This window comes from Talpa occidentalis, unplaced genomic scaffold (assembly GCF_014898055.3).
Source record: "Talpa occidentalis isolate TD23 unplaced genomic scaffold, MPIMG_talOcc4v2.1 talOcc4.2, whole genome shotgun sequence".
Lineage (NCBI taxonomy): Eukaryota > Metazoa > Chordata > Mammalia > Eulipotyphla > Talpidae > Talpa > Talpa occidentalis.
This window is the reverse complement of record NW_023602073.1, coordinates 24,766,181-24,785,586: the sequence shown is the minus strand read 5'-3', so window position 1 is coordinate 24,785,586 and position 19,406 is coordinate 24,766,181. Positions and strand designations below refer to the sequence as shown.

General features: G+C 43.5%; 1 long non-coding RNA gene across 1 annotated transcript; it reads right to left on the bottom strand.

The window, feature by feature from the left end:
* Positions 1–8,900: 8,900 nt before the first annotated feature.
* On the bottom strand, positions 8,901–19,100 carry LOC119251931 (uncharacterized). Its single transcript, XR_005126660.2, has 3 exons — positions 19,014–19,100; positions 14,963–15,096; positions 8,901–10,332 (listed from the first exon to the last, which is right to left on the bottom strand). It is a non-coding gene; the product is annotated as an uncharacterized LOC119251931 (long non-coding RNA).
* Between the last annotated feature and the right edge of the window lie 306 nt (positions 19,101–19,406).

The following is a 19,406-nucleotide window of genomic DNA, read 5'->3' as shown; positions in this document are numbered from 1 at the left end:
AGCGTCCGGCCAGCTCTGAGAGTGACTTTGGGTTTCCAGGTTGTCGGATCGGGTAGGACGCATTAAAGACTTTATTTCCCTATTTTCTACCTGAGTTGTACATTTTCCTTATTTCCTTTTCTCTTGTAAATAAACATTTTATTAACCTTTTTTTTTTTTAATAGAGGCATTTTTTTTTATTTATTTGTTTGTTTGTTTGTTTTTTGTTTATACATGCACTGGGTACAGTCAGAAGCGCGGGAGGGTGAGAGAATTCACCAGAGCCAGAGCGGGGAGCAGAGCAGGCAGAAGGACCGAAGTACACTGCTGAGGGGAGCAGCGGGCGGCAGGAGAGGTCTGCGTGCCATGTGGGACCCTCCTCCGGTGGCCGGGGAGCAGCCGGGGATCGAACCGGCGCCGCAGAGGCCGCGGGCAGCACCAGCACTCAACCGTTGCGCCACCGGGGAGGCCCTTATTAACCTTTTGTGTGTGTGTGTAGTAGAGTATTCATAAGTCCCTTTAAAGCGCGTGGGTGAAGACCCACAGCCAGGAACCCGTTTAATATCGGGGTTGCTCTATAACATCAAGAGACAGCATGGGAGGCACAGCCTGCCGCAGTACCCTAGAAATTAAGTCTCACCCTTATTACAGCTAAGGCCTGAGTTTGATCCAGGCCTGGTGTTAGGGGGAAAAGGATGTCCCAAAGCTAATTCCATACAGGCTTTGTGGACTCCACCCCCACCCCAGGCCAAAGCCAAAGACCTGGGAACTCCAAATCCCATCACCACCAAAGGGAAGGTGGCTGGGACCTGAGGGTGGGGTTAAGCAGCCAGGTTGGTATAAAGCCAGACACGTGGGCTTTGGAGGGGTCCCCCATTTTACTCTCCACCTGCTCACAGCGTCCGGCCAGCTCGGAGAGTGCCTTTTGGGTTTCCAGGTCGGCGGATCGGGTAGGACGCATTAAAAACTTTATTTCCCTATTTTCTCCCTGAGTTGTACATTTTCCTTATTTCCTTTTCCCTTGTAAATAAACCTTTTATTAACCTTTTGTGTGTGCCTGTAGTGGAGTATTAATAAGTCCCTTTTAAGCGCGCGGTGAGGACCCACAGCCAGGCAACCCGTTCATTATCGGGGCTGCCCTATAACACTGGGAGCTCACCCTCATGACACAACAGACCTCTCCTTTCATGCCCGCTACTCCCCTTTGTAGTGTATTTCAGTTAATCTGCCTGTTCTGCTCCTGACGCTGTCTCTTATGAATCCTCTCACCCACTACACCACTGGCCTACATTCTTGTTCTTCTATGCAAAAAATCACAAAAAAATGTTATCAAATATACCTTAGGATAGCCACATAAAAATCAATCAAGTTTATGGGCCTCCTTCATGGCACAGGGGTCAAAGTCTCAGCACGATCAAGTTATCATTACACACTGTGGCATGAGTTTGAACCCCAGCAAGGGAGCATATCCACATGGCACAGCAGACCTCTCCTGTCTGGCCCACTGCAACTCTCCGCAGTATATTTCAGTAGATCTCCCTGTCTGCTCCCTGCTGTCTCTGGTGAATCCTCTCACCCAGGCCCCACACAACCTCGGGCCTCGACCCCTGTTCTTGTATGCATAAATAAATCTTTTTTAAAAAATCAGCTTTATTAAAATTTATAAAATTCACATCTAGTCATGTGGGTTTCTTTTTATTTTAAAGTCACGTCATTATTAATGGCAGGGGGTTGGGGGGAAGAGACCTTACAGTAAATACTTTAAAAAAAAAAAGATTTCATTATTTATGCATACAAGAACTGGGGTACAGGCCAGAGGTGTAGGGGGTGAGAGGATTCACCAGAGACAGAGTGGGAAACAGAACAGGCAGACTGACCCAAATACACTACCGAGGGGAGCAGCGGGCAAGTCAGGAGGGGTCTGCTGTGCCATGTGGGTATCTCCCTGGCTGGGGATCAAATTCATGCTGCAGTGGCTGCAAATAGTTTCATAGGTTAAGTCTTAACCCCTTATACCACCAGGGAGGCCCCTTACAGTAAATTCTTAATTTAACATTACAATACAGACTTCTCAGAACCATAAGAGAGATATAAAACTCTGGCTCACCCTTTTGCCCAGCTTTGACTTCTGCAATCCAGGATGTGTTCATCACCATTAAAAAGCAATTTTTACATCCTTCTGAAATCAACACTCCTGATAGTTTCACTCCACTCCGTGGAATGTGTGTTTCAATTTGATAATTCATGGCAGTGGAACATTTTATCTATTTTAGTTTTAGCTACTTGCACTTAAATTGGAGTTCCAAGTATGTATCTTATTCTTTTGCTTTCTTCCCAGTGATTCTCATAAGAGGATGTGTAATTGCACATTGCAACCCCCCAACCTGAAACTCTGGGTTCCATGGCTTTAGAAACTTAAATCTCAGGTTTCCACTCCCGGATCATCCCTTTCTCTGCTTCACAATTTTATGGGTTCTCCTCAAGTCACAATTTCTGGTGTGGGGGGTCACAAGGCTCCTCATTGGAAGACTATTCATATTCTAAGTAATGCTCTAGTCAATCCCCTCTCATTCTATCACATTTGAGTTAATCACCTGTTAAGTAAATATACATTCAACAAATATACATTCAACTCTAACCCAGATAGTTTATATAATTATATATAATGCATCTCTGCCGAAGACCAGCCTTGGCAAAATGTATCAGGGGTTGCTGAAAGGATAAGACGGCGTTGGCGAAAACTTAAGGGCTGAGTGGAAGGGGATGAGGTAGTGAGGAGTCACTGACACTGGATAAGATGCAAGTATCTTCTATTGAGGTACTCAGCAGGTCTTTATTTATTCATTTTTTGCAAGCAGTGAGATTACATCATCATTTGCATAGAAGCAAAGCAGAAACAATCAGTGCATTCTTTTCCCATAGACTTTTGGCTGCTATGTGCTCTCAGCAAGAAGGCAACCTTCAAGGTTAATAGATAAAAAACTAAGCCTTACACTAAAACTTATTATTTCAGTTTAGACAATTACCTAAGACAGTAGATAGCTGCCAGTACAGCCCTATCAGCTAAAGCCTAAACATCAAAAGACTCTTATTATATGGCCTTCAGCCGGAGACCAGCTGCTTTCTGGTTATCAGCTAACAGGGTTTTCTACCGAGAAACTTATTAACACAGTTAACTTCATTTAAAAACTTTCCTAAGAAACTTCTAAAAAAAGCAAAAGAAGGACTTACTATTATTGTTGTCCTGGATTGCTTGTCAGGCATGCTCATGTATAACACACTCTTTCCCATTGTCAGGCAGGCGAAATTTACAGTGTTTAATTTTTGAGCAGGTATTTCTTTGTGCCATTTACTTACAGTGTTCTATACATACAATTTATTGCCCAATGTACTTTCTGAGAAGTTTTTTCTTATATGACCAAGAACAAAAAAACAAAGGGATGCTTATAGGTTATAGATTAATCTTCAGCCCCACGGTGTGAGGCTCTTTGGAAATCTTTGGCCCCACAGTGTGAGGCCCTTTTTATTCAGCCCCATGGTGTGAGGCTCTTTGAGCTTCAGCCCCAAGATGTGAGGCCCTTTTTCTTAGCTGCTAGCTGGTGCCTTATCTGGCTGGGGCAGCAACTCCCCCCCACCCACCCCCAACCCCCGCCCCGCACATCTCAAAATGCAATTCATCTCAAGCATACATTCTAAAATAACAACATCCATGGTTTTCTCTCATGTTGGCTAAACATTCTCTGTGGTTTTATATCATTATATGAGATACATATTTGTTGCATTTTCCTTCCTCACAGAATATAACTTCAATAAAACCCAGAATATTTCTTTGATTATTGTATTTCACAAATAGAAAATTTACCAGTGTCTGAAGCTTCCCATGAACGTGCTGAAAGAATAAATAAACGGCTGAGGAAATACCTGAATGAAACGGTTTGTGAGAATACAGTAATATTGAAAATATGGAAATGTGCCTAATGCAGAAAAAGTTAAAGACTAGCCAGGAATGAGATACTGGATAAGATATGAAAATTAACCTCCATTAAAAAATTAGAGGGGGGGGATGGGCGAGCAACATGGCGGCGAGGAGACGCTGCTAGTAAGATCTCCCATTAAAAAAAGTTAATAGGGAGGAAAAGCGGCAGGTCCCAGTGAGAACTGGGACACGGAAGATAAACGGGTGACTCCAGCAAACTGCCCGAAGAAGAAAGTGGCCATAAAAGAGGACCAGAAGGGAGGAAAGCGCAGAACCCTGCTCCCCTCCCCCGCCCACAAAGTCGGCACTCTCCGACAGGCAGAGAGGAGGAAAAAAAAACAAACAAACAAACAAAAAAAAAAAACTAAAAGGACCAACAAGAACAAACTACTCAGCAAGCGGGACTGTGAGTGGAAAGGAACTATTTCAGCCACCACACCCCGTGAACGGGAGCTGTGGAGAATCCTGCAGGATCCGACGCAGAGGTGAGCTCCAGGCGCCATTAAAGAGAGCCCCCCCCCCCCCAGGAGGAGGCCAGGACCAGCACACAGCCCCGGGCGGCCCGGTAAGCTTGCACGGAAAAGCGGCACGCTGGAAAAGCAGACGCGGATCGGGATCAGGATTGCGCGGAAAAGCGGCGCGGACCTGAATCGGGATCGCGCGGAAAAGCAGTGCGGTTGAAAAGCAAGCGCAGGTCCCCGCGCCTGCGACCTAGGCTTGCGGGGAGACGCGCGGAGGCCCTCACTGAGTGAGCAGGAACCAGGCGCCCAGGCACTGGAGCGGCCATTCCTGCGCCACTGAACTGGGCTACAGCCCAAGTCCTGGAACTGAGGGCTTTGGAACTGAGACCCGGGGCACAAAATTAGGGGCGTGGGTTCCCCACGACGGTGGGGCACAAGGCAGACACAGCACCCCAAAGCCATTGAGGTTTACCCTACCATTCTCGCTCTGCTCCCTGTCCCACGGGGTGGAAAATCAGCTCCCCAAGGGCTCCAGGAGAGATCTCTGGCGCCACCTAGCGACTTGAAGCCAGCAGAGGCTCCTGGAGGAGCCAGTGGCCAGCTGGGGAGTTAGCCCACGCCGGGCCCCTTCCGACCAGTAGTCTGAGCCCACAGGGGGAGCAAGCACCCACAGCCGGGGCAGACCAGGAGCGCAGAAGAGTGTGCCTGAGACAGGACGCGCAGGGAGTGTGTCCCACATCACCATTTTAGAACAGGGACATTTCTTCAGTAAAGACTACATTTCTTCAGTAAAGAAGGCTTCCTCAGGAGCCAGAGATGAGCGGTGTATCCATAAGATAATTCACCACGACCAAGTAGGATTCATTCCAGGGACACAAGGATGGTTTAACATCCGAAAATCAATCAACGTTATCCAACACATCAACAAAAAGAAATATAAAAACCATATGATAATATCAATAGATGCTGAGAAAGCTTTCGACAAAGTGCAACATCCATTCATGATAAAAGCCCTTGAATTTCTTGGGATACAAGGAACATACCTCAACATCATAAAGGCCATCTATGACAAGCCAACAGCCAGTATCATTCTCAATGGTGAAAAGCTGAAAGCAATTCCATTAAGATCTGGAACAAGACAAGGATGTCCACTCTCACCACCGCTTTTCAATATAATACTGGAAGTCCTAGCCAGAGCAATAAGACAAGAGAAAGACATCCAAGGAATCCAAATAGGAAAAGAAGAAGTCAAGCTATCACTATTTGCAGATGATATGATAATATACATAGAGAACCCCAAAAACTCCACAGAAAAACTAATTCAACTCATCAATCAGTTCAGTAAAGTGGCAGGATACAAAATCAACACGCAAAAGTCAATATCCTTCCTATACACAAACAATAAATCTGAAGAAGAAATCAAAATAACCATCCCTTTTTTTATTGAAACAAAAAAAATCAAATATTTGGGAATAAATCTAACAAAAGAGGTAAAGGACCTATACAAAGAAAACTATAAAACACTGTTAAAAGAAATAGAAGAAGACACAAAGAAATGGAAAGACATCCCCTGCTCATGGATTGGAAGAATAAACATTATTAAAATGGCCATCCTTCCAAAAGCAATATACAGATTCAATGCTATTCCAATAAAAATTTCAATGTCATTCTTCAAAGAAATAGAACAATTATTGATGAAATTCATATGGAATCACAAAAAACCCCGAATAGCCAAAGCTCTCCTGAAAAAAAAAGAAGGGAATGGAGGCATCACACTCCCAGACTTCATACTCTACTACAAAGCCATAATCATCAAAACTGCATGGTATTGGAACAAGAACAGACATACAGACCAATGGAATCGAATAGAAAATCCAAAAATAAACCCACAGATTTATGGTCAACTAATCTTTGACAAAGGAGCAAAGACTATGCATTGGAGCAAAGAAAGTTTGTTCAATAAATGGTGCTGGGAAAACTGGGTCGCTACATGCAAAAGAATGAAGCTTGACCACTACCTCACACCACACAAAAATCAACTCAAAATGGATTAAAGAACTAGACATAAGACCTGAAACCATAAAATATATAGAAGGAAATATAGGCGAAACACTACATGATTTGCACATCAAAGACATCTTTACAGACACATCACCCAAAGCAGCGATAGTGAAGGCGAAGATAAACAGCTGGGACTACATCAAATTAAAGAGCTTCTGCACAGCAAAAGAGACAATAACAAAAACAAAGAGAAACCCCACCAACTGGGAGAACATTTTTGCACACAACACTAATGATAAAGGACTGATCACAAAAATCTGCAAAGAGCTGATGAGACTCAACAACAACAAAGAAAAGAATCCAGTCAAAAAATGGGCAGAAGAGCTAAAAAGAAACTTCTCTGAAGAGGAAATGCAAATGGCCAACAGGCATATGAAAAAATGTTCAACATCACTTGTCATCAGGGAAATGCAAATCAAAACTACCATGAGATACCATCTTACACCAGTGAGAATGGCACATATTAAAAAAACTAGCAACAACAAATGTTGGCGAGGGTGTGGAGAAAAAGGAACTCTTCTGCACTGTTGGTGGGAGTGCAAACTGGTCCAACCACTGTGGAGAGCTGTGTGGAGATTTCTGGACCTACTAAACATAGAGCTTCCATATGATCCAGCAATTCCACTCCTAGGTATTTACCCAAAGGACACAGAAACATCAATTCCAAAGAACACCTGCACCCCTATGTTTATAGCAGCACTGTTTACAATAGCTAAGCTCTGAAAACAACCCAAATGCCCAAAAATAGATGACTGGATCAAGAAGATGTGGTACATATATACCATGGAATATTACTCAGCATTCAAAAAAGATAAACACATGCAATTTGCAGCAACATGGATGGCACTGGAAGGGATCATGCTCAGCGAAATAAGCCAAAAAGAAAAAGAAAAATACCGGATGGTCTCACTCATAGCAGGAATCTAGAAAACTTAAATAAGGGACCAGGAAAACGAATAACTATAAGAAAGTGAAAATCAAAATCAACAAAAAACTACAAACCAGAGACACTTTTAGGGGGGCGGGGGTGGGAGGGGAGGGATTGGGGTCAGAATGGGGGGGCTGCAATTGTATGGGGAATATAAAAATAAAATTTATTATTAATAAAAAAATAAAATAAAATAAAAGAAAAGAAAAAAAAAGAAAAACTACAAAAAAAAAAAAAAAAAAACAAAAAAAAACCCAAAATTTCAATGTCATTCTTCAAAGAAATAGAACAATGATTGATGAAATTCAAATGGAATCACAAAAAACCCCGAATAGCCAAAGCTCTCCTGAAAAAAAAAAGAAGGGAATGGAGGCATCACACTCCCAGACTTCAAACTATACTACAAAGCCATAATCATCAAAACTGCATGGTATTGGAACAAGAACAGACATACAGACCAATGGAATCGAATAGAAAATCCAGAAATAAACCCACAGATTTATGGTCAACTAATCTTTGGCAAAGGAGCAAAGACTATGCATTGGAGCAAAGAAAGTTTGTTCAATAAATGGTGCTGGGAAAACTGGGTCGCTATATGCAAAAGAATGAAGCTTGACCACTACCTCACACCATACACAAAAATCAACTCAAAATGGATTAAAGAACTAGACATAAGACCTGAAACCATAAAATATATAGAAGGAAATATAGGCGAAACACTACGTGATTTGCACATCAAAGACATCTTTACAGACACATCACCCAAAGCAGTGATAGTGAAGGCAAAGATAAACAGCTGGGACTACATCAAATTAAAGAGCTTCTGCACAGCAAAAGAGACAATAACAAAAACAAAGAGAAACCCTACCGACTGGGAGAACATTTTTGCACTCAACACTAATGATAAAGGACTGATCACAAAAATCTGCAAAGAGCTGATGAGACTCAACAACAACAAAGAAAATTATCCAGTCAAAAAATGGGCAGAAGAGCTAAAAAGAAACTTCTCTGAAGAGGAAATGCAAATGGCCAACAGGCATATGAAAAAATGTTCAACATCACTTGTCATCAGGGAAATGCAAATCAAAACTACCATGAGATACCATCTTACACCAGTGAGAATGGCACATATTAAAAAAACTAGCAACAACAAATGTTGGCGAGGGTGTGGAGAAAAAGGAACTCTTCTGCACTGTTGGTGGGAGTGCAAACTGGTCCAACCACTGTGGAGAGCTGTGTGGAGATTTCTGGACCTACTAAACATAGAGCTTCCATATGATCCAGCAATTCCACTCCTAGGTATTTACCCAAAGGACACAGAAACATCAATTCCAAAGAACACCTGCACCCCTATGTTTATAGCAGCACTGTTTACAATAGCTAAGCTCTGAAAACAACCCAAATGCCCAAAAATAGATGACTGGATCAAGAAGATGTGGTACATATATACCATGGAATATTACTCAGCATTCAAAAAAGATAAACACATGCAATTTGCAGCAACATGGATGGCGCTGGAAGGGATCATGCTCAGAGAAATAAGCCAGAAAGAAAAAGAAAAATATCGGATGGTCTCACTCATAGCAGGAATCTAGAAAACTTAAATAAGGGACCAGGAAAATGAATAACTATAAGAAAGTGAAAATCAAAATCAACAAAAAACTATGAACCAGAGACACTTTTAGGGGGGCGGGGCAGGAGCGGAGGGATTGGGGTCAGAATGTGGGGGGCTGCAATTGTATGGGGAATATAAAAATAAAATTTATTATTTAAAAAAAATAAAAAATAAATAAAATTTATTTGAAAGAAAAAAAAAAAAATTTGAGGGGGGGACCTCCCTTGGTGGCACAAGTGGTTAAGCGCAGCACTGTGAAGCTGTCTGCAACCTTGGCAGCACCAGTTCGATCCTGGCCAGCCAGCGAGGGTCCCACATGGCACGGCAGACCTCTCCTGTCACGCCCGCTGCTCCCCTCAGCAGTGTGTTTCCTCAGTCTGCCTGTTCTGTTCCCCGCTCTGTCTCTGGTGAATCCTCTCACCCTCCGATGCATATGGCTTGTACCCCGGTTCTCGTATCAATAAATAAATAAATCTTTAGGAAAAAAAAAATTAGGGGAGGCCACCCTGGTGGCGCATGGGGTTGAGCACAGTACTGTGAAGCTGTCCGCAGCCTCTGCAGCGCAGATTCAATCCCGGCTGGCCAGAGAGATACCCACATGGTGCGGCAGATGTCTCCTGTCTTGACCGCTGCTCCTCTCAGCAGTGTATTTCAGTCAGTCTGCCTGTTCTGCCTCCCACTCTGTCTCTGGTGAATCCTCTCACCCTCCACACCTCTGGCCTGTACCCAGCTCTTGTATGCATAAATAAATAAATCTTTAAAAAAAAATAGGGGAAGATTGACAAGAGAGTTGTAATCGAAACTGAATAATGAACAAGTTTGATACTTACAGACAAACTTCCATCTTTGGGTATCGGGATAAGTAGCTCCATGTGGCCAATGTCTGCCTGTCTCAGCTCCTTCCAGCCCCCCTATAAGGTGTACACTGACTGACCTGAGAAGTGCTGCTTTTGGAGTTTTTCTATGGTCAGTGGCTCTGCTCCCTGCTCCAACCCGATGCTCACGTCAACATTTTAACAGTGTCCAGTAATGAGAAACAATTTTCTTCCTTGATCAAGTTGCATAAGGTTCAGTTTTGGATAAACGACAAAGGGAGATTGAAGAGCAATGCACATATTTATCAGCGTAGAAAACAGTGGATGCACTTGAGTATTACAGAGGAGTTTCCTCACCTAGTGACAACAGGGACTGCAGGTCTCCAGCATCACCTCCCGGGTCCTCTGAGCATCACCGAGTTCCTGCCTCACCTCCCAGGTGAAGTTCACAGCCACCTCCTTAAATGAACATTCCTCTTCATTTTAGGGCCATCAGCCTGGGTGAGAGCGCAGCAAGTGTGAAAGCACAATCTTTTGTGGGTCTTTGATCTCCTATAGGATGTACCATCTCTATTTTTTTAAAGATTTTTTTATTTATGCATAAATAAATGCAGTCCAGAGGTACGGGAGAGGTAGGGGGCGAGAGAATTCACCAGAGACAGAGTGGGGAGCAGAATAGATGGATCTACTGAAATATTCCGCTGAAGGGAGCAGCGGGTGAGACTGGAGAGGTCCTCTGTACCATGTGGGTCATCTCCCTGGCCGAGGATCAAACTCATGTTGCAGCACCTGCTAATATCTTCATAGTGCCTATACTTAACCCCTTACACCATAAGGGAGGCTCCTGTACGGTTTTTTAGCTCTAAATTTTGATAGGAAGAGACTACACAGTAGAAAATATCCTTACCTTTGGGTTAACCCATTATCCCCATTACCCTCTCAAAGTACTTTTTTTTTTTAAAGATTTATTTATTTATGCATACAAGAGCTGGGGTACAGGCCAGAGATGCAGGGGGGGTGAGAGGATTCATCAGAGACAGAGTGGGGGAACAGAACAGGCAGACTGACTGAAATACACTACTGAGGGGAGCAGCGGGAGAGACAAGAGAGGTCTGCTGTGCCATGTGGGTTGCTCCCTGGCAAGCCAGGGATCAAACTCATGCTGCAGAGTCCGAAGATTGCTTCATAGTGCAGTGCTTAACCCCTTGCACCACCAGGGAGACCCACTTTTTTTTTTAAGATTTATTTATATAGGGCCTCCCCGGTGGCACAACAGGTTGACCACAGCACTATTGAGCTGTCATAAAAACCAAAAAAGGATTTAAAAAAAAAGATTTATTTACACAAGCACTGGGGTACAGGCCAGAGGCGTGGGAGGCTGAGAGGATTCACCAGAGACAGAGCAGGGAGCAGAATAGGCAGATGGACCAGAAACTCTGCTGAGGGGAGCAGCAGGCGAGACAGGAGAGGTCTGCCACGCCATGTGGGCATCTCCCTGGCCGGCCAGGAATCGAACCCGTGCTGCAGAGTCTGTGGACAGCTTTACCACGCTGTGCTCAACCCGCCGCATCACCAGAGATACCCCTCTCAAAGTACTTTTATAGCTTACCTTATAAATCTGGAAGTATTCTCAGGCTCAGTATAAGAGGATGAGTAAAATTTGCTCCTCAAAGAGCTTAGCACCTGGTTGGCAGGTAGAATAGACACACACCTAGAATAACATGCTAAAGGAGTGGTGTGAAAAGCATGCTGAATGCAGACATGGATACAAGAGAAGAAAAACCAACACTTTGTACTGTCATGTTACACTTCACTGAAGACCCAAACACTTGCTCTTCCTTGTAAATAACATACTCCCTAGTACAAGACAACAGCAGATGTCATTGTGTGAGAAAACAAAGCACTCGCCATGGTAACTGAACTGCAGAGAGCAAGCTGCCAGGCAGAGTCTGGGCAGTGAGGTGAGAATGACAGTAAAAGTATTCTGGAACTGAAGTCCATCAGCTTTCATGAACTATGGGATATGTGAGCTGAATACACCAGGAAAGAATGTTATGTGATCATCCTCTCAAGTGAAAATGTACAGATTAATCCTAATATTTTATTCCTATTACCTAAAAGCAAGCTTACCACAATTGCAGAGTAAGCAAACCCAGACTGTACACCAATAGTACAAATACTGAGGGGACAATAAAAGGAGGCAAAAGATGATGACCTATTAGAGACAAAAGCACATAGAACAGGGATTCCAAACAGGGGAATAAAGGAGAACTTGTTCATACCTTGGGGGCTAAGGGGAGAAGGAATGTTTTCCTAACATGCTGTCTTCATGACCAGCTGGTATATTTCAGAGTCCCACTCAAGTGGACATGTGTTTTATAGATCAGGAAATCTAAGCAGAAGATAGAAATTCAGGAAACACCAGAGTTTACTGGGACTTAAGCTATCCCAGTGAATAACATGGCTCAACCAAATCAGAGACTGAAAGAAGAAGAGGAGCAAGAATTGGAGAGACTAGTATTTACTGATGGAGAAAGAAAAAACAGATCATAGCAACAAGGGATTTTTTTTGCAAAAGATAACACTAAGTATAAGGTAACTTCAGTATAAAGAAATCTATTCAGGGCCTCCCTGGTGGCACAAAGCATTAAGCACAGCACTATGAAGTTGTCCATAGCCTCTGCAGCAGCCCAGGGAGTTACCCACATAGCATGGTAGACTTTCCTTACTTGCCTGCTGCTCCCCTCAGCAGTGTGTTTGGGTCAGTCTGCCTGCTCTGCTTCCCGCTCTTTCTCTGGTGAATCTTCTTACCCCTGCACCTCTGGCTCTTGTATGCATAAATAAATAAGTTTTTTTTAAAAAAGAAATCTATTCATATATTTCATCATACCCCTATTCCTATGTAGAAAATCCCACAAATTTCCACACAAATATTGAGCAGGAATGTATGAAAATACCCTCGGGTTTGTAATAACTAAAAAAAGGATTCAGGAAAATTTTCCCTAACATAAATCAGTACCCTGGACATAGCTACAGGTGAAATCACATTTACAGTGAGACAAGGAATGACATCTTTTCTCAATTTCCACTTACAAAAACCGGGTTAGGATAATTGAAAACAACTGAAAAAGAGAAAAACATCAGTTAAAACGTCGTAACTAGCCATAATAAATCCTTAAAAAAATCAAAAGAAATCACATCAAAAGTACTCTAAAAAGCAAAATTTGGGCCTCCCTGCTTGCAAAAGGGGTTAAGTCTCAGCACTATCAAACTATAGGCAGCCACTGGAGCATGAGTTCAATCCCTGGACAGAGACCTGGCCCACATGGCACAGCAGACCTATCCTGTATTCTCCCCACTCTCTGGTAAATCCTCTCATATCCATTCCCCAGCACCACTGGCCTGCACCCCAGCTCTTATATTCATAAATAAAATTTTTTTTAAAAGATATATTTATTTATACAAGCACTGGGTACAGTCAGAAGCGCAGAAGGGTGAGAGAATTCACCAGAGCCAGAGCAGGGAACAGAACAGGCAGACTGACAGAAACACACTGCTGAGGGGAGCAGCGGGCGCGGCAGGAGAGGCCTGCCAGTGCCATGAGGGACCCTCGCCAGCAGCAGGGGATCGAACCGGTGCTGCAGAGGCTGCGGGCAGCTTTGCAGCCCAGCGCTCAACCATTGCACCACCAGGGGAGGTCCCATAAATAAAAAATCTTTTTAAAATAGTGAAGGGCCTCCCCTGGTGGCGCAGCGGGTTGAGCACAGTGCTGTGAAGCTCTCCGCAGCCTCTGCAGCGCCGATTTGTTCTCAGCCAGCCAGGGAGATGCCCACATGGTGCAGCAGATGTCTCCTGTCTCGTCAGCTGCTCCCTTCAGCAGTATTTTCGGTCTGTCTGCCTGTTCTGCTCCCCACTCTGTCTCTGGTGAATCCTCACACCCTCCCACACCTCTGGCCTGTACCCCAGTTCTTGTATAAATAAATCTTTAAAAAAAAAATGAAAAGGAAAATTCAATGAGCAGACACTGAAAATAATATATATGAGTCTTCATATACACAGGAACTCCCATATGATGCCAATGAGAGCAAAATTCCCAGCAATACATTTCACAGAACAATGGACAGGAGTCTGAGCAGGGAAAAAAAACCTTGGAGGGTTAAAAAAGGAACTAAACAAATGAAAAGTCACAATAGGATCAGAAGATGTGTCTACATTGCAACAACAGCTATTCTCCCAAGGTAAGCAGGTTAACAAAACAATTCTAATGAGCTCAGTGCATTCTTATTTAGAGGCAAAATTATTCAACAGTTCACATGAGAAATAAAACAACTAAGAATATAGAGAGGATGGAGAGAGGGTGGATGGCTATATTTCTTCCCACAAGAATTCAGTTACCTCCCAGGTTTAGTAAGCTTAGGATACCATAAATAGACTACAGGACCAAACAAATTCCTTTTCTTCCATTAGGAAGAATGGGAAGTGCACAGTCCAGTCAGCTCAGTGCTTGGTAGGAGAGGCACCATGCTTGGTCTGCAGATCATTGCTTACTAGACAATGCATGTATGGTGGGAGGAATGAGACAGCTCTCCTCTTGTTATGGGGTTACACATGGTGTTGCATCAGGGACCCTTACCTTATCTTACTGAAGAACCTTGATTATCTTCTTTTTTTTTTTTTTAATTTAATTAATTTATTTATTTATACAAGCACTGGGTACAGTCAGAAGCGCGGGAGGGTGAGAGAATTCACCAGAGCCAGAGTGGGGAGCAGAGCAGGCAGAAGGACCGAAGACACTGCTGAGGGGAGCAGCGGGCGGCAGGAGAGGTCTGCGTGCCGTGCGAGACCCTCCTCCAGAGGCCGGGGAGCAGCCGGGGATCGAACCAGCACAGCAGAGGCTGCGGGCAGCTTCGCAACCCAGCGCTCAACCGCTGCGCCACCGGGGAGGCCCATGAAGAACTTTGATTATCTTCTAAGAGACCCATCTACAAATACAGTGGATGCTACTAGACATATATACAAATACACATGTGTATACATATGTACAGGTGTGTGTATATGGGCCCATGGAACAGTGCTATTTATAGCACCCACCATGGTGTCTTCCTCTATAGAAAGATAAAGACTCACCTCACATAGCACTTCTTTCAAAGAAGTCCATAATTCCTCTATTTGTGACAGGTTTGGCAGACACAGGATTCTTCACAGTATCTTCCATTTCAGTACTTTGAAAACTTCAGACTTCATCTCAGTTCTCAACATTTCTATGAAGAAATATATGGAAAATTTTATGGGGGTGATTCTCTTACATGATGGACTTTCCCCACATGCTGTTTAATAATTATCTTTGATGAGTTTTATGATGATTTGTCTCAGTGAAGTATTTTTTGGTTTGAATCAGGGTGAGGGCCTATAAGCGATGTATGTACCTGGAAATTCCACTCCCTGAGTTCTGGATGCACAAGGAGCATTCACAGAAATGGCGACTGAGTGTGCCAGGTGCACAACAACACACCCTGGGAATTGCAGGGTCTGCATCAAACTACATCACATGGCAACATGCGATGCAGTCCTGTACCAGGCAGTCATAAAGGTGACATCTGGCGTGTCAAAGGAAAATCAACCCAAGCATCCATGCTGGATAAATGGATAATTAAACCTGGCATACACACAAAAAGGAATATTACTGAGACTTAGAAAGGAAGCAACCGACATATAGTAAACTATGGGTGCACCTCAAAGACAATCTGCTAAGTAAAAGACGACATTCGCAAAAGAAGAGGTGTAGTATGACTTCCCTTTGAGTTTCAAGACCTGTCCAAGTCACAGAAGCAGAAAGTAAAATGGTGGATGCCAGGGGCTATAGGAGAGGGCAGTAGGGAACTAGAGTTTACAATAGAGCATTTCATCTGGAAGAGATGAAAAAACCTGCACGGCAGTGATGGTCACACAACATTGCTAAGATTCTAAATGCCAGAGAACTCTACATGAAAAATGAAATTTTGTTCATTTTACACTTTAAAAGGACACATTTGTAAGGAAAAGGAGAAATAAGAGAGGAACCTGAATAGTCACAGCAGGACAGGAGAGATGCCACTGCTGCTTTGCAGAGGGAAAAGGTTTGTAAAAACAAACACCTCATAGACAGAGGCGGCAGGAGAACTGCTAAATTAGATTTAACTGCTAAATGAGAACTGCTAAAATGAGATTTCAAGTTATGTAAATGCTGTCAAGGTAGAAAGAAACAACAAAAGAAAAATCAAGCTACTATTAATCAGAGTTCCAGAACAGAATCATAGTTGTGAATAATCCACACACATCACTTTCTCTAATTTTTAAAATTAAAACATAAAGTTCTTAATTAGAAACTACATTTGGAATCACTGACATAAACTTAGAAGAACAAAAGTTCAAAGGATGAAAATCTGTGCTACCTGGTTTTACTCAGTACATGTCTTTCTCATGACCCTTGTGCAAACGTGTCCCACAGACTCCAGAGTACTTTCTCCTGCTGTACTCTGAGGTGTCACCACTCACTGGACAATAGGACATCACTGAGGAAACACATCCTTAAGGTTGGCCAAGAATGATGACTGTGATGTGAAAGAAAGTAGATATATGTACACACACACACACACACACACACGTAAATATGTTTGTTGCTATTGTTAGCACCCATGAACACTAATAATATGAAGCCAGCTTGCATTAGAGGAGATGAAACTTCAGAGGCAGGAATCCAGGAGAAATCCCATTCTGGTGGTTTGAGTCACTGGCTGGAATGAACTCATTCCATACATAAGGGCAGAACGCAGAATGAGGTCTTCATGTTGCATGAGCTACAGGTGTCATCTGGACAGCTATGAGGTCTCGTCCAAATGGGAGTTGAGCCTGTGGCACCAAGACTGGGAAGGAGGTCCAAGTGCGAGTATAACTGGTAGAACTGCCAACCACAGTAGGTTGACTCAGTCATGAGAACTAAAATTTGAGGAGGACGAGAACTGAACACGTGGATTACCTACATTCAGGAACAGAAGAAATACAAGCATTCAGGGAAAGAGAGAGAAATCATCAAAGAAACGATGACAGAGGCAAATACAAAAAAATCTACAACATCCAAAAAATTGAAGATGGAGGAAAACCACACAACACACTAGAGGAGGTCAACATTATCCTGATGCCAACACCAAACAAAAAGGAAAATTTTAAATCAGAATCACCAGTGAACACAGATGCAAAAACCCTCAATAAAATTGAGTACAGGGCCTCCACGGTGGCGCAGCCGTTGAGCGCTGGGTTGCGAAGCTGCCCGCAGCCTCTGCAGCGCCGGTTCAATCCCCGGCTGCTCCCCGGCCACTGGAGGAGGGTCCCACATGGCGCGCAGACCTTTCCTGCAGCCCGCTGCTCCCCTCAGCAGTGTACTTCAGTCCTTCTCCTGCTCTGCTCCCGGCTCTGGCTCTGGTGAATTCTCTCACCTTCCCACGCTTCTGACTGTACCCAGTGCTTGTATAAATAAATAAAAATAAAATAAAATTGAGTACAACACACCAATCATCTCCCACAATCAAGCAGGCTTCATCCCAGGGAGGAGAGGCTGACTTTCAGAACCAAATGTTCCCTGAAGTTGCACTGGCTTGTGGAAAAAACAAAGCAAAATAACTGACAACGCAAACCAAAATAAACTCTAGAAATAGGACTGCAGAATTGAAGGTACTAAAGAGGGAGGGTGAGTGGGTGTGGGTACAAAATTGGGAGGGGTTCAAAGATCTATGGAGAAGCCCACAATGCACTGTTGGTGGGTGTGGTGGTGACAGACATCTGAGGAGATGAGAATCTATTCCCTGAATCACGTAGAGCAAGGTAAACCAAATCCTTGATTCCAAAAAACTAAGAAATACTGAGAAAACAATGAAACAAAGCAAACTCCCAAAACATGTGGGATTCAGAGAACAATTCTAAGAGGTAATTTTTTTTATATTTAAATAACAGGTTTATTAGGGAAAGGGACAGAAGAGTAAAGGACACTTGCATAGACACAAGCGGCCAGGAAGAGCTGCCCCAAAAGGGACAGGTTTTCTGAGAGAGGCCTGCATGGTTGCAGGTGGGCAGCCTTGAGGAGAGCGGCCTCCGCTGAGGGAGGTCAGTGAAGAGATGGCCTGGCAAGTACAGGTCACGGGCAGTCAGGAAGCTGCTTCCCTGCAGAGGAGAGTTGGTGAAAGAAGCACCTGCATAGTTACAGGTGGGCAGACGGACTGCTGCCGAGGTAAATTTAAAGCATTAAATAATTACACTAGCAATAAGAGGGATCTCAGCTAAGCAACATAACATCACACCTCAAGGAATTAGAAAAAGAACAATCTAAGTTCTAAACTGGCACAGAGAAGGACATTAAAAACCAAATAAGAAATACATAAATGTAACATCAAGGCCAAAAAGCAGGAGCTTCTCCATGAAAAGTCTGGATTTTGAAAGATCAACAAAATAGACAAAACCTTAGTTCAATTCATTAAGCAGGAATGGCAGAGAACTCAAGTGTCAGAGAAGAGACGCCCCCAGAGAGAGCAAGGCTATGATTCCAAGACAAAATGGAAGCATGTCTGCAATTCCTGAAACAGAGCTTCCCATACATTCAGGATGCTTTCCTGTTGACCACTACACCTCTCAGCTGCGTCATCTGCTGGATTCATTCCACCTACCTGGGAGGAAGATGGGATTTGCACTTCTCTTCACATCCCAGGACTCCTTTTGCTCCAACAAGACAGCCAGGTTGGGTGTAGATACAGAAAGACTTGTTTATTAGGACAAATGATATGAGATATCCTGGAGATTCTCAAATTCCCAATGCAATAGTGTGCTCAGTAGAGAGGACATTCTAGAAGGTTCTAGAAAAGGATAACTGCTAATACTTTTTCTGACAGCACCTTTTCTTGAACTCATTAAAATTTTCATATACAGAGAAGTATTTTTAAACCTCTGAGTCCTAGGAATGTGGTGGAAGCTGGGTTTTCATCTTGTAAGAATAACGCTTTAGGCACTGATTTTCTTGAATGACCAGTAATAGAGAGAGCAGGTTGCAGACCACCCTAAGAAAGGAGACGTTTCAGTCATGATGAAATAGCATGAGACTTTCTTTCCAACGAACCCACACTGTTTTTTTTTAAAGGAGAGATCTGAAACTAACCCACAATCTTGGTCATTCAGGTGCACACCCACACACTGCACAGGAAAAGCTGAGGCAGATGAAGAAATCTGGAGGGATATTCTCCTCATCGAAGGACAGCACGAAGGTCTCCAACATCACGTCCCTGTACAGTTTCCACTGTGGACGGTCCAGATTGTCCTGCTCCTCCTGGGAGAATTCTATGGCCATATCTCTGAAGGTCAAGGGTTCCTGAAATCAAAATACACAGTTACCATGGCTATTAGCACACTCTAAATTAGACACAAGGTGAAAAGAGAGTTAAGAGGGGCCCCATGGTGGCACAAGGGGTTCAGTCTCAGTACTATGACGCTATCAGCATCCAATGCAGCACAAGTTCCATACCCATCCAGTGTGCTATCCCATGTGGCGCAG